This window comes from Gadus chalcogrammus, chromosome 2 (genome assembly GCF_026213295.1).
Source record: "Gadus chalcogrammus isolate NIFS_2021 chromosome 2, NIFS_Gcha_1.0, whole genome shotgun sequence".
NCBI lineage: Eukaryota > Metazoa > Chordata > Actinopteri > Gadiformes > Gadidae > Gadus > Gadus chalcogrammus.
Window position 1 is genome coordinate 14081402 of NC_079413.1, and position 15018 is coordinate 14096419.

At 40.9% G+C, this 15018-nt stretch overlaps 1 protein-coding gene across 1 annotated transcript in view; it reads left to right on the forward strand.

The window, feature by feature from the left end:
• The window catches only part of si:dkeyp-113d7.10 (uncharacterized), a 32517-nt gene that overhangs the window by 2323 nt on the left and 15176 nt on the right, over positions 1-15018 (forward strand). The gene's annotated exons all lie outside the window — the stretch shown is intronic.

Consider the following 15018-nt stretch of genomic DNA (forward strand, 5'->3'; position numbering starts at 1 on the left):
AGGAGACGACCTATGCATAGGCACAAAGGACACGAGAAAGTGCCTTAAACAAAATGTCGACACATGGTTGCACATGAACCACGGTGGAGAAGACGCACCAGACGTCTGCTCCACTCTTCCATTTCCTAACTGAACTAGTATCTGATTCTGGCACTCACATTCATCAATCATGAAACATCTCAAATCAGAGAAAAATCGAATGGGAGAAGGAATTGTTACCCAAATGTGAATAATTTTAACATATTTAACAGAAACGCAACTGAAGGAATGATTGCTTGGGTGGAATTTTTACGAGCCAACTAGCCCCGGGCGAGCTGCCTTTCTCCCCCTCTTTTTTAAGTCTATGCTCGGTTATATTGGTCTTCTCCGCATACAGGCTTAAACCGAGAGTCAGCAGGGGGACGTTACTATTCACTTTATTATCAGGAGCGAGATTTCCCATGGTCTCTTTGTGTACACAAGGACACCACACAATGCTCAGTTGAGACAACATACATCCTTTATCTTGTTGTTTAGTTGATTCTTCATTTGTCCATTACAGCTAATGTAAGATGAATGTTAAATTGAACATTACAATTGTTATTTCTGCTGTACATATATCCTAACGCAAATACACAGATAATACGAGTCTGGTTCTAGGCCAGGTTGCAGTAATTCCATTGTTGTATAGTGCTTACAATTCAATTGGCTGAGCCTAACCTAACCCATAGACCCGTCTGGCATCATCCAATTACCGTTGGCCACCGTAAACCCCACACAATCTGTTAGGGCAGGATACATCCGGACAAATGGTGGCTTAATAACGCACAGTGGTTCATCTTTTAGATATAGCATGATCTAAGAGGGTGCGCCGCTCAAAATTAAACTATGCACGCTAGATGGAGTGTTTTATAAGGACAGAACTTGTACTGTGTCCAGTCAAAGACGGAGATCCCCCCCCCTATCTCCATCCCTGTTCCTCCTTGTTAATGCGACCATTATCTTTACATTCATCTGTTCGGCTTCACACTTTTTTGGCTAGACTGAATTTAACCCAAAGAAATTGTTTCCTATTCACAAGAGACAATCGTTGGGTCCTGATTTGTGTTCCCTCTAGCATTTATCTCCTACAAACGTACAGCATGTGAGTTGTATGTTTACTTAATTTACTCTGTTAAAGACATTGATACATTCCTTTGCTGAGGGTAAGTAAGTCCGTTTGTATCTGTTTTCAGGGCTTATAAGGTTAGCTTTTACTTGAAATTGCAGGAAACTTGAGTGTATATAGCCAAAGGGGTGGCTTTTTTGCGTCTTTTGAATATCAACACAACCAAGTATGTTGAGTTAAAGTACTCAGCTTTATCACTCTCTTCCAGGGCTTTGCATCTCTCCTTTTGAGCTTGATTCAGGGGTGATTGGGGCTGAAGTCGACTCTGATTGTCATGCACTGGGGGGTCTCAAAAATCGCAATATGGCCGCCCCCTGTTGAGTCGGGAGGAAAAGATGTTATCAAACTGATTAGATTTTATCAGGCCCAGCTTGCGTAGTGTGGAGGGGACAAAGTCTGAAATATGCAATTACAGTGGCAATAGCCAAAATGTGAACAATCAGACTTTAACCCATTATTTTCCTTTGTGTAATCTTGAATAGTTTAATCTGCTGCTTTTAACTATAGCAATAATTCATTTTATCTAAACTTGCTAAAATCAGACCTTAAACAATGCTTGAAACATTTGTTTCATTAGGAATGACTCATTAGAGAAGTTTAGTTAAATCCATATTCCATTTGTAAAGTTATTTTATTAAAATAGCAGTCATCATGGGATGCTTTTTGGAAGGTAGAAAACAGAAAGACAAATGTATTCCTTGAAAATATTAGTGAGTCAGCAATTAGTAGGGAGACAGCAATTTGCACCGCTAAATGCTAAATATTGATCAATTGTGGTTCTGGCAATCAACCAACTTGCATGGTAAACATTAGGGATCGGCATTTGAAGGCATATCAATATTAGAATATTCAATAAAAATACATTTGAGTAACCGGTTAACCAAACTACAAAAAAAAAGAAAAAGTGTAGCGCACTCATAATTAGGGTTGTAACGGTACACGTATTTGAACCGAACCGTCACGGTACAGGCACTTCGGTGTGGTTACAGAGGTGTACCGCGGTCCGTAAATGTGGCGTACATAGCGTTAATATGGCGAATGTAAAGGCTTGTTTTGCGGTGCGGAACTTAAAACTTGAAGTCGGAGTTCCCCCCGGACCGTTTAGCCTTGTTAGGCTCGGCTCGCACGTGCGCGAACTCCGCGTAGTAGCAGTAGCAGAGTGCGATCGCGACTTTGTGTGGATTGATGTCTACTAGCGAACTTAGAGCGAACTGCATGGCGAGCGACAACAGAAAACCGGAGCTTGAAGATGCCCCCCTGTCATTTAAATCCCAAGTGTGGGAGAACTTTGGATCGAAAGTCGAAAGCTGTGTGCAGACATTGTTCAACAGCGATCGTCTATGCAAATGGAAACACATCGAACATGCACAAAATTTTCGCCCCCCGTACAATTTTAACGTGACAGCACCATCCAGGTGTTACTGTCACCGCTGCGAAATTAAAAAAAAGTTGTTCAAACCGTTCAAACCCAGCTCCCTACACTATTTAATCAACCCCTACACCTGTCTGGGAATTCAGAACGGGCAAATGCCATCACCAGGTCTATTGGTGTTTTCATTGCCTCTGACCTACGAGAGGCAATGAAAACACCAATAGATTATAAAATACATAAGCTGTAATTTAAGATAAGGCTGCAGTTGCACTTTTATTTATTGATTGATATTTATATTTATGAGAACTTCAGAGCTTTAGAGAGCTGCAGGAATATCTTCTTTAAACCCTTAAAGTTTACATACTCTTTGTTTACATACCAGCTTAAAGAGCCTAGACTGAGCATTAACACTGGATTTTTCATTAATTTTATGTTAGGGTTACACATTTTATTTGTATGTTTCATACTGACAGCTAAAACTGTTGTGTTTAATTCGTTACTAATTAAACTTATGTTCGTTCTGTCAAGCAATCAGTTTTTTCACCATAACTATGAACCGAACCGTCCTGTACCGTACCGTGACTTCAAAACCGAGGTACGTACCGAACCGTGACTGTTGTGTACCGTTACACCCCTACTCATAATGTAGCCTGAAGTTCTTCCGTGATCTGGCCTTACCTTCACTAAAACAAATGTATTATTTTTCCATCTATTAGTCAAATAAATAAGGAAATCAAATCCAATTTATTGAGCATTTTTTAAGGAAAAAAACAATCAATCAGTATGCTGAATCGAAACGAGTTGAAATGAAACCATCATTTTTGACAAGAATATGAATGAACAGTATTGCATACTTGGGGCACAAACTGAAATTAGATTAATGTAAATTTAAGGAACAAACTGAACAACAGCAAAAAAGTACTGGTGGGCTTGGATATCAACAGAACTTCACTTGCAGCGCATGGGCCTGCCTCGCATTACACATGATGCACATATAACAGAACATCAACAGAAACATATTATGTGCAAGACGGAAATACAGTATGTATAAAACGTTTCCAGTTAAATTAACAGGCGTGCTCAGATTTACGATCAAGCCTGCCGTGGAATAGACTCTCCACTGGAACAGAGGTTACCGCCATCCAAGTTTTAAATGGCATTAGTATACACGTTTAATGAACACTATGTAATTGATACAGCTAATGAATATATTTAATTAACTTTAGGCAACATTGTTAAAAAATCCGCTACAGCTATTCGAATAACTGTGCCCATCCCTAGTACACATTAAAATTGGAGATCGATGCGCATCAGTGAATCATTACATCCCTACTTTCTTCCCTAAGAGTTTTCCTTACATTTGTATCATTATTGACAGATAAAAATAATGGTTGCTATTAAGTTCTTCAGTATATCCGGTTTTTGAACACTTGTTGGTCTTAGTCAGCAGAAAATCCATTTCAGAATTATAATTTAATACCGTTCAATGGGAATATTGTTTTTCTATCCATACTGTATTTATAGGGTTAGCCTAACCCTAACCCTAACTATCAAAGCTTTCATTGTCATTCAGTGAAGCTCTTGTATATTTGTCTAACTTATTTAATCTATTTATTCTGATAACTGACTGTATTTATTTTTTCTCAATTAAATACAACCGTAGGGAGAATGAATTTTGAATGAGCCTACATGCCTCACTGTCCTATTTTACTAATTGCTTCCCCTCAAAATATAGCCCCTGCAAATCCCAAACACGGTTTTCCCCCTTGACAACCCTTTCCCTATTCATCCTCAATTTTTCACTTCAGTTCACATCACTAAAAGGATAGCCTTCTTTTCCCTTAGGACCACCCTTTACCTTTGACCTCTGCAAATTAACGACTCATTACCATTGTTGAAGAAATGGGCTGTCAAAGGGCTGTTTTCTAAATGCATGTGTGTATGGATGTATGACAATTGGGTCATGTCTCCACATGTTGCCTTGGAGGAATGCAGAGGGTAACATCTTTAGCACTAGCCCCTGAACTGGACCTTGTAAAGCAACTGCGAGCTCATTGAAGGACGATGTCTGGGGTGTCGGCGCATGCTTGTCAACATAGCATTTTGGTTTGCTGGTATGTAAAAGGGTTTTCAATCGAGCTTGCCAGCATGGCTCCTTGAAAACACAGAGAAGGTCCAAAATGTAGTTGTAGAAAGCCAGAGTGGAAAAATCGACCACAAAAGCAATTGTTTTAATGTGTAAATTCTTAGCATATAGTTAAATCTACCTCCCAGTGACGGGTGTTAATTTTAGCCCTGTTTCCGCATTCCTATCTGTATACCCTTGCATTTAGGTTTTGACCTTTTTGGGTTGCAGATTCTATTTCACTTGTACAAATCCTTCAGTTTGGTAATTAAACAGCCCCTCTGGCTAGTTCAGTCAGGCCTTTTTGATTATTAATCCAAGCATAACTCAGCAAAGCTTCTAGCGAGCAACTGGGGAGGAAATGCCGATATGTCGATAATAAGCAACTCTAACTAACTTTGTTTCAGAAAAGAGTGCTCTGCCTCTTTCAAAATATTTATAGTTTACATTTCACTGCAAAACACTGGATATTATCAATGTCCTTCGCATGATGGAGAGAGGAATGCAAAAAAATATTGTATATTAGTATTAATTTCCTCCAATTGTGTATTATTATAAAATATATAGATGAGGTTGGGCGATCGTCACTATTTCCATATTGTCCAATCATGTTTATTCTAGATATACGGTCCATTTGACAGAGGGGCTGCTGGAGGAAGGGGTTACGTCAGCCTCAAGCAATATAGTTAGTTATGTGGACAAACACAAAAATAGGGTGACTTAGGGCTGGGCGATATGGACAAAATCTTGTATCACGATATGAGTAATTTTATATCACGATATGGATATATATCACGATATGGTATTTTTGAAGTAAATTAAAATAATAAATGGCCTAAAATAACCATACTTCACATTTGATCAGGTTTTTCTTTTATTTTGAACTTGAATTTCCATGCTTACAAAGGAGTAAGTAGCGAACAATCTGTCATTAACTGCAGTGTCATATAGTGCAAACATCTTGTAAACATTGAATTGTTTTTTCAATACAAATAACATTTTTTTTTAAAGGTGTGCTTCACACCTGCCTGGCTGTCAGTCAGTGCAGTGTAATATAAAATAAAAATCACAGCATCACACAAATATTTTAAATACTAATTATACACTCATAAAATAAAGTTATGTGCAAATAGCTGGTGGTAAAAATAGAACTGTTTCTTCAATACAAATGAGATTTTTTTTCAAGTTAACAGGTGAGTCTCACACCTGCCTTGCTTCAGTCAGTGCAGTGCAATATAATTCTTTTTTTTTTTTCTCTCTCGGTATAAACGATATGGCCAAATCTCTCCCGGTAGACACTTTCATATCGTCCACGGTATGATATCGCCATATCGCCCAGCCCTAGGGTGACTTTATTTGTATTTTTATCTAAAATTAAATTTCAAGGTCTATATCAAACTATGGCTCCCTTTCCAAAAGTCTGTGGGCCCTATCTTGCATCCGGCGCAAGTGACTTAGTCACTGGCGCATGTGTCGTTGCTAGTTTACAACTGGCGCAGAGCGTTCTTTTCCCACCAGCGCCACTCGCCGGTAAATTAGGGATTGATCATGCGCCCCAAGGGGCGGTTCGGCGGAAGGAGGAGGTGTGTTCTGGCGCAAACGGTATTTTGCCGTCTCTGAATACCATTGCGCTACTGACAAGGAAATACCTGGTTTAAAGTCAGTTGCGCGTTGTTCAGATGCTATTTTAAGGGCGCATGCATACATGCGCATGCCATGCATACGGATTGCTTGTGCACCTCGCGCATACACTTTGCTTCTCCCATCTACCTAGCCGCACATTCTTGGTAAATTATTTGGGAAAGAACAGCTGATGCAGCGGTAATAAGTTGTACTTTTAAATCAATGCATCTGCAAACACCGTACAGCAAACGCATATTTTCTTGACACAGACATCGTGTAGGCCTACATGCCCATAACTTTTAGGATTGATGAGTAGGCCTATTTGATCGTGAAAAACATTGTTTTACCGCGAGTGAGTGTTAAAAAGAATGAATGAATGCGGGCGCGCGTGTGTGCTCTGTTTAAACACACGCAAACTAAACACTCTCATCATCATCTCATCTTCGTCCGTTTATCCGGGGTCGAGTCGCGGGGGGAGCAGCTCAAGCAGGGGGCCCCAGACTTCCCTTTCCCGGGCCACATTGACCAGCTCTGACGGGGGGATCCTGAGGCGTTCCCAGGCCAGTGTTGAGATATAATCTCTCCACCTAGTCCTGGGTCTTCCCCGAGGTCTCCTTCCCACTGGACGTGCCTGAAACACCTCCCAAGGAAGGCGCCCAGTGGGCATCGTTACCAGATGCCCGAACCACCTCAGCTCACTCCTTTCTAAGTAAAGGAGCAGCGGCTCTAATCCGAGTTCCTCACGGATGGCTGAGTTTCTCACCCTATCCCTAAGGGAGACGCCAGCCACCCTTCTGAGAAAACTAATCTCGGCCGCTTGTACCCGCGATCTCGTCCTTTCGGTCATCACCCAACCCTCATGACCATAGGTGAGGATAGGAACGAAGATCGACCGGTAGATCGAGAGCTTTGCCTTGCGGCTCAGCTCTCTTTTCGTAACAACGGTGCGGTAAAGCGAACGCAATACCGCCCCCGCTGCTCCGATTCTTCGGCCAATCTCACGCTCCATAGTTCCCTCACTTGCGAACAAGACCCCGAGGTACTTGAACTCCTTCACTTGGGCAAACACAACACGTAACGCATAATACAATCAATGGCAATGTCTATTACCGCGGGGACACATGCATATTAGGATAGCATACAATACTGATAAGAAACAATGTTTATAATGTATTGCGTATATCATTAAATAGAACCACAGTTACCGCATATCATATGTTATAGCCTATCATACGTTTTCTTTGCCGAAATTTATTTGAGGACTCAGTATTTCTGAAGTTGTGGGAGAAAACCCCTTATTCCATGTGTGAATTAGGCCATATTATTTGGCAATAAACTAAGCCATTTGCAGTTTGAAATTCATGTGCATCTGTCTCATCGGAGACTGCAGACGCGCTGTCCAAATATCAACTCGTCCGATTCAAATGCGCTCATGGCTCTTAAAGGGGATGGGAGCTGGCACTCTCATTGGTTTGTTGCACGTTACGCCCAAACCACACCTACGTTTAATTAGGCTGCTTCAGACCAACCCTTTTGACACTTGCGCCGCGGCGCAAGCGTCATTTATCCGCCTGTAAAATAGCGATAGCGCCGTAGAACCGCCCACAAAGCTACTTGCGCTTTGCGCTTCCCACTTGCGTTTCAGACCGTTAAAATAGGGCCCTGTGTGTCCGATTGGTCAGCAATATCACAGCAAAATGTTCTGTTAACATCAACATAACCAATCCAAATCATATCCATAACGTTAACTACTCTAATGGAGTGCACAGCAAAGTTTTGGTGAGCAGCAGGCATGTGGAAAACGGAGATGCGGGGTGACAGATCCATGGAAAAAGAGACGGCAAACTGGTTTTGAAATTCACTCGTCACCCATGCTGATTGACGAGGCTAATCGGGCAGACATTCTGCTCCCCCAGAAACAGTTGGGCACAGATTCTGCAGTGCTGATGTTACTCTACAAACAGAGCACACGTAGACTTAATCTGAAGGTATCTCGTCACTTTTTTTCCTGGTGAATGGTGATTTTGACACTCACCAACATACTGAACAATATCTCTTAAACGTTCACAATTTAACGATATTCCTGCGGTGGTTGCGGTAGCTTTAGTGTGAGCGACCACAGCTTGTATTTTGGTAATATCTTAACACTGGACTGTAGGCCTATATAAAAGTGATGGACCTTCACTGTCTTCGGGTTAAAAAAACTCCTTCAACTCCTTATCCCTCTAGTCCAACCGAAAACTCTGTCAGCTGCTGCAGACGGTTTGCAGACGGGTTCGGAGTTCAAAGCAGCAGTAGCAGCAATCACACAACCGGACGGTGTAGAAAGTCCCGTCAGTTAACAATAGTTATCCAGTTTTTAAATCCGTATTAAAATCGGCAGGACATAGAGCTAGTTAGCTTAAAATAAGGCGCAAACAGTGTCAAAATATTATCTGTTCAGATCGGCTCATTATTATGATTGATGTGTTCAAATGGAACACAAAAAAAAAAAAAAAATCGCTAAAAGTGGGCGCGACCCGGACTGAGCCGTATTGAGCCGTACTCGTCTCGCTGTACTCCTCCGTTGGAGTACTGAGACTGAAAGGGTGAAAGGGTGTCGGCAAGTTCAAGCAACACACGCCGTCTGTTGATTGGTCGTCAGAATCTCACTTCCGTGAGACTGGGGGTTAATAACAAACAAACACATTATCCGCAAGCTATTTCTGGACAACGGCGAAAGATTAGTTTATTGAAGAAAATGTTGCACAAAAGTTTGCCGTCCATCTTGGACATCCTACATTGTGGATCTTGGTTCATTGTGCGCGTTCTTCTTTTTCCTTGGATTTATTAGCAGGCTACACTATGTCGGGATGCTATGAGGTCACAATGCTAACATAGCTGCCGCGGGTATCGGCATCCGGTTTTAATCCCCCCCCACCATAACGTGTGGGGGGGTTAAACCGGAAAATGCAAGCCGTAACTGAGCGGCGCCAAGCCGCACCGAAACGACCCGCACCCTCCAATAGAAATGCGCCATTATTATACTGCAACCCCCCCACCACCATAGGGGTACTGTTGGTGCCATTCTGTGTACTTTGCACTTTCATAAATAAGACATGCTGCATTTTCAGTTTTATAACTGATTGTCTTATTTTATTTACAAGTTACGGATGAAGTCTGGAGATCATGTGGGGTACTTGTTGTTTACTGTTTACATCTTAGATTACACAGCTCAGGCTGTTGCAGCTAGCTCAGGGGAGAGACTGTATGACACTAGGTGGTACTTCCTGAGGCATGCACAATAGAAACTTGCCTTCTGCATTTTTGTTTTTTATTTCATTGTACCGAACTCGTACGAACCGTGATGTCTGAACCGACGTATGAACCAAACCGTGAGTTCAGTGTACCATTACACCCCTAGTTCCTATGGAAATTAACTATCATGAGGTGACATTCATTAGGTGTCAGCTTGTTCGACTAATTCACATCAAGTCGATGGACTGCGCAAAATGAATGCCCGACTTCCCCATATACTTATCCTTAAATAATAGTGTTCCATTGTAGAGTTCACTATATAGGGAATAGGGAATAGGGAATGAGGGAACAAGTTAAACACAGCTTAAAGAAAAAATTAAGAAAGACAATGCAATGACAAGAAAGACCATATAGGACAATATAAAACCTCATGGAAATGAAAACAAGAATAAAACAGAAAGACAAAAAAAATTGCCGGCCGTGTACCAGCTATGACCTGAAGTTTGTACTTTCTCTTCCATCCATGAGCAAAATTTAAAAAAACTGAGCACAAGGCGAGCCCCCCAAATGAAAGACCTTTGCTGTTCATTCATCCATATCGCCATGCTCCGATACTTCCTCTGCAAATGGATGGTTTACTTTCTGCCATTATGGATCATCAGCTTTACTATAAAATAGGCAGGAGGACATAGACGGGGCCTCCCAATTACAACAAAATTTCACTACTAAAAAAATGTCTGGTTGAAAAGAAAAATGTCTTCAAGACCACCAATCAAAAGGTCTCGCCAGACCAGGGAGCGACCTTGGCAGTTGCTCTCCCTGATCCGACTCTCCTTTCATCACTTTTCATTCATGCTTGAGGTGTCTTTCCTAGCGGTCAGGTAGATTGACGTAGGCCATAACGCAGCTGTGAAACGTGCCCAAGATATCCCCCAAATAAGACAGTTTCAGGTGGTAGGAGCGGACAGTTTCTCCTAAAGATTTTAGATAAAATCGATAGACAACTTGACCCTCCAAAGGTATCTGCATTGCCTCGGTCCCTTTTTATTAAATTGAAAGTTAAGCAACAATGTAGATTAAAATAAACGGTGATGTACATTCAGAGTCACAGCAATGTAAAGCCACATTTGTAAAGACATATGATTTTCTCTTTTTAGAATTCTTTTTCCAAAAGGTTGAGGGATTACCTCTGCAACAATGATGAAGAAACCGCAAATGAGGAAGAATACTTCTAAATCCCAAAAATATCAAAAAATAAAAAAATACAAAATTGCACACACTTTGCAATTATTACATAATGTAAAAGAGTAGACAACTGTTTGTTAATATAGAAAACCATAAAGGGCACTTAAAAACAAAGTCCAAACAACTGTGTATAAAAAACGAGGTCTGTTCAGCAATCACTGATGACCTTCAGTAATTGAGGGGCGCGTTGTACAGATTGTTGAAACCATTGTCTATAAACATCACAGTCAGTGCCCTTTTCACAGAATGTTTCAATCGCGTGGGAACTCTTAAAACGATGGCTTGCTCACCTACGCTACCTGTGACAAAATGATATGGTTTATCAGCACATAGCTCTTGATTCCCTGGTGAGGTTTACCCACAACGGCAACAGATTAGACATCGAGCTGACTGGTCAGCTGAGTTCAATGGCATCCACGTTTCTAGATCATCATTAGCATATGTTCTATATTAAGAGGGTAAGGGTTGTCCGTTGCCGGGCAGGTTTAAAAAAACATTTGCGCTCATGTTGCCAAAGACACAATAACATAATACAGATAACGGATCGCTAGATAACACTTGTTTTTACTTTATATTTGTATTGTATTTAATTGTTTAATCAAATTTAGCTAGTAAACTGAGTGTTTAAAGCGGGTTTCAAAAAACATTTGCGCTCATGTTGCCAAAGACTAAATAACATAATACAGAAAACGGATCGCTAGATAACACTTGTTTTTACTTTATATTTGTATTGTATTTAATAGTTTAATCAAATTTAGCAAGTAAACTGAGTGTTTAAAGCAGGTCAAGGACGAAATAGCACCATATAGATAACGGACAAGTGCGAATGAACGAGCTTGACGGTTCGCGAATGTTCGTGAACCTTTCACGTCATTCGACACACACACACAAACACACGCAGATCATCTGTTGCCAGGCAGGTTTGGAATGGATTACGTATGGATGACGCGCCCGGTACAAATTTGGCAGCCGGTACACATTTGGCATGACAGCCATTCAAATTTTTAATGTTGCACCATTGGATTCTCTTATGAATATTGCATAGCTACCGGGGCATATTGTGGTCTGAGACAAGTTGATAATCTCCATATGTACTTTCCATCAAGTACAGTCCCACAGACAATGCATTGGCTCATTCCTTTAAGTCAATTCATTTAAAATGCTTTTGATATTTCCGTTAGTGGAAGGAGGTCTTGTCCAAGTTGTTTTTATAGGTTTATAGCTATTAACTTATTAACCCTGTAGTTCCCAGCGTCGGCTCAAAATCCACTCCTTGCTGCCGTCAAGGAGTGAACATTTTCCCTTCACAGTATTATATGCTGAGAACAGTTTGGACACCAAACATGCCTGCTGACCCCGTTGCTAGCATTTGCTTACTGGGACTTTCCCTTCATTTGCCATGATTGCTTACGTAACCTTACCGCTAACTTTTTATGCAGTAGAATGGTCAACGTCAAAGGTGACATTGGTCCCTTGAGGTTCACAGAACTATGAACCTGTCCCTTAAGTACTCTGCAATGTGGGCCTGACCTCTATAGCATTACACAAAAGATTCAGCCGCAACAAAAAAGATGTTTGCTAAATTTGCCAAATGACAATAAGTGGCCTGGCACCGCAGGTTATGTTAGTTTGTTCATCTTTGAAAAATTAACAATAAACCAATTTATGAAAAAAATAGTGTGTGTGTGTGTGTGTGTGTGTGTGTGTGTGTGTGTGTGTGTGTGTGTGTGTGTGTGTGTGTGTGTGTGTGTGTGTGTGTGTGTGTGTGTGTGTGTGTGTGTGTGTGTGTGTGTGTGTGTGTGTGTGTGTGTGTGTGTGTGATCCAAGCACTCCGGCCGACATTGTGGAACGCTCAAACCATATTCCATCATGTCAGGACTTGAACCCTTGAACCCAACAATGGGAGCTGACACCATTATAATGGGAGAAATTGAGAGAAAATGTCTTAAAACTACCTTCCTCTCAAACTTTTTTCAGGGGTGCTAGACGGTCTTCCCCATACACATCGTCACACATGGACATTAGGGATGTGTCGGTCGCGACTGATTCGTTACAACGAACGAATCCCGAACGTGAACGACAAGAACTGGTTCCCCAAAACAAGAAGAACTGGTTCTTTGATTCTTTTTTTTTAACATCAACCAAACATATGGTCACGTAAATAAAATATACAAACGAACAGAGCTCCGTCTCCCCGCGACTTCTATTGATTGAGTCTACAACTTCCTCAAAGATTCAGCCAATGAGAGGTAGCAATGGTGTTGGAATGGCACCTGGGTAAACCAATGACAAGGCGGTACCGTCGAATATGCGCGCTTTCTCTCTCTGACGTATCTTGGGTCATACCATTCGACTCATATATCCCCCTACATTTTTTCGAAAATAGACTTGACCTCCATCTGTTTATTGGATAAACGCATTTCCCAATCCCAGGAGTCTTTGCTCCATTCTACGTCAATTTAAGAACAAAGAAAGAAATTAAACTGCAGTTCGTATTTTTTATTTATGACCATGCAAGTTCTGTAATGCCTGAACAATGAAGAATTAAATGTAAAGTAAAATAAAATTATAAATGTAAAACCATGAATGAAATATAGAGAGTAAGCAAGTGGTATAGATATTGGTGGGACGTTCAACATACTATATAGCAGGCATCTCCAAACGGCGGACTGCGGTCTTGACGGTCCTATCCGGACCCACGACCAATTTAAAAATATTTTTTTAAAAATAAAAAGTTGTTTTATTTTTAATTTTTTTAAGATGTAACCTGACGTAACGAACGAATCAAAACGAACGAATCAAATAAACGAATCGTTATAGTGAACTGAACTGTAAGAACTAGTTCCCGGAAAAGAATCATTTTGCCCATCCCTAATGGACATGGAGACCCCTGCTCCAGATTTGCTTTTGCGAAACAGTTTACTTGCTTGCATATAACAAGGCCTATAGTTTATTAGTGCATTTGCTGCATCTTCCTTTTCACACACACACACACACACACACACACACACACACACACACACACACACACACACACACACACACACACACACACACACACACACACACACACACACACACTGCATTTGCCACACTGCAGAAGGCTGGTCTATGCTAGTTAAGGGGCCTCTTTCTTCCTCCCAGGACCTTGTCTTTCTTGGAGTCGGGTTTAAAAATGTGAATGAATGAATGCGTAGGCGGATCCGGATTCACCCCATTGGCAGATTGACAGGAAATGTATAGAAGGTGATGCATACAAAGATTGTAAAGATGGGTTTGAGGATAGAGAGTTGGTAGAATGAGAGTCAAAAGGACAAAGACACGTCACGTGATGGAATTAACAATGGGACATATATCAAGTCTTTCCCTTCGTACAGAATACAGATACGTTTGTGTGATGCAACCTCCTTTCATCTTTCCTTTCAGATCCTCCATCCTTTTGATCGTTGTAATGATGTAATATATTCACATTACTCTGTTGTTGTAAAAGCGCTAACGTAGATTGCGGTTCTCTGGCGAAGAATCAACTGACGTATCGGCGTTCAAAGATTTAAAATAAGTAAGATTACCAACACAGGCAAAAGAAATGGCCTATAATTGAGATAATTGGGATTTAAACCTCTGAAATCATACTAAGCCTGTTTCAGCGGGGGTGTTATCCACCACTTGAAACCGTAAATACAGGACGCTTGGGGCCGTAAGTCATGTATCTGTTGCTCGTTATGTATGGCTTACAAAACAAGCGGTGTGGTCCACGCTCCTATTTTGGAAACAACGCTGAGAGTGACAACATGCCTGAAATGCCACAAGTTATTGATCATATCGATCCTCCTGCTGTGATGAATTCGCAGATTTTCGACAAACTTTTAACGATAAACAAAAGCAAATATAATAATAAATATTCTGATTATTTATCACAAATTTGTAAAGACATTTTTTTAATGATGAAAAATAAAAAGCTTATGAGGTAGAGCCAGACTTCATGCACTTGGCTCAGCTAGCTGTCTAATAATATAATGATAATTTGTCTGTAATGAAGATCTTGGTACCAGCAATACAAAAGTTGCCTTAACCTGAAACATATTGTGTAACGAAAGTTGTGGGGTTAATAATGACATATGGCATACGAACATTTAATTTGGGTTTAACAAGCAACATGTCTAAATGATTCCGAAAATAAAATGTGCACCTTCTTAAGACATGGCTTGAATGAGCATGCATCCGACATTATCTAACATGCCTCCAGTCGACTGTACTATCTAAACATGG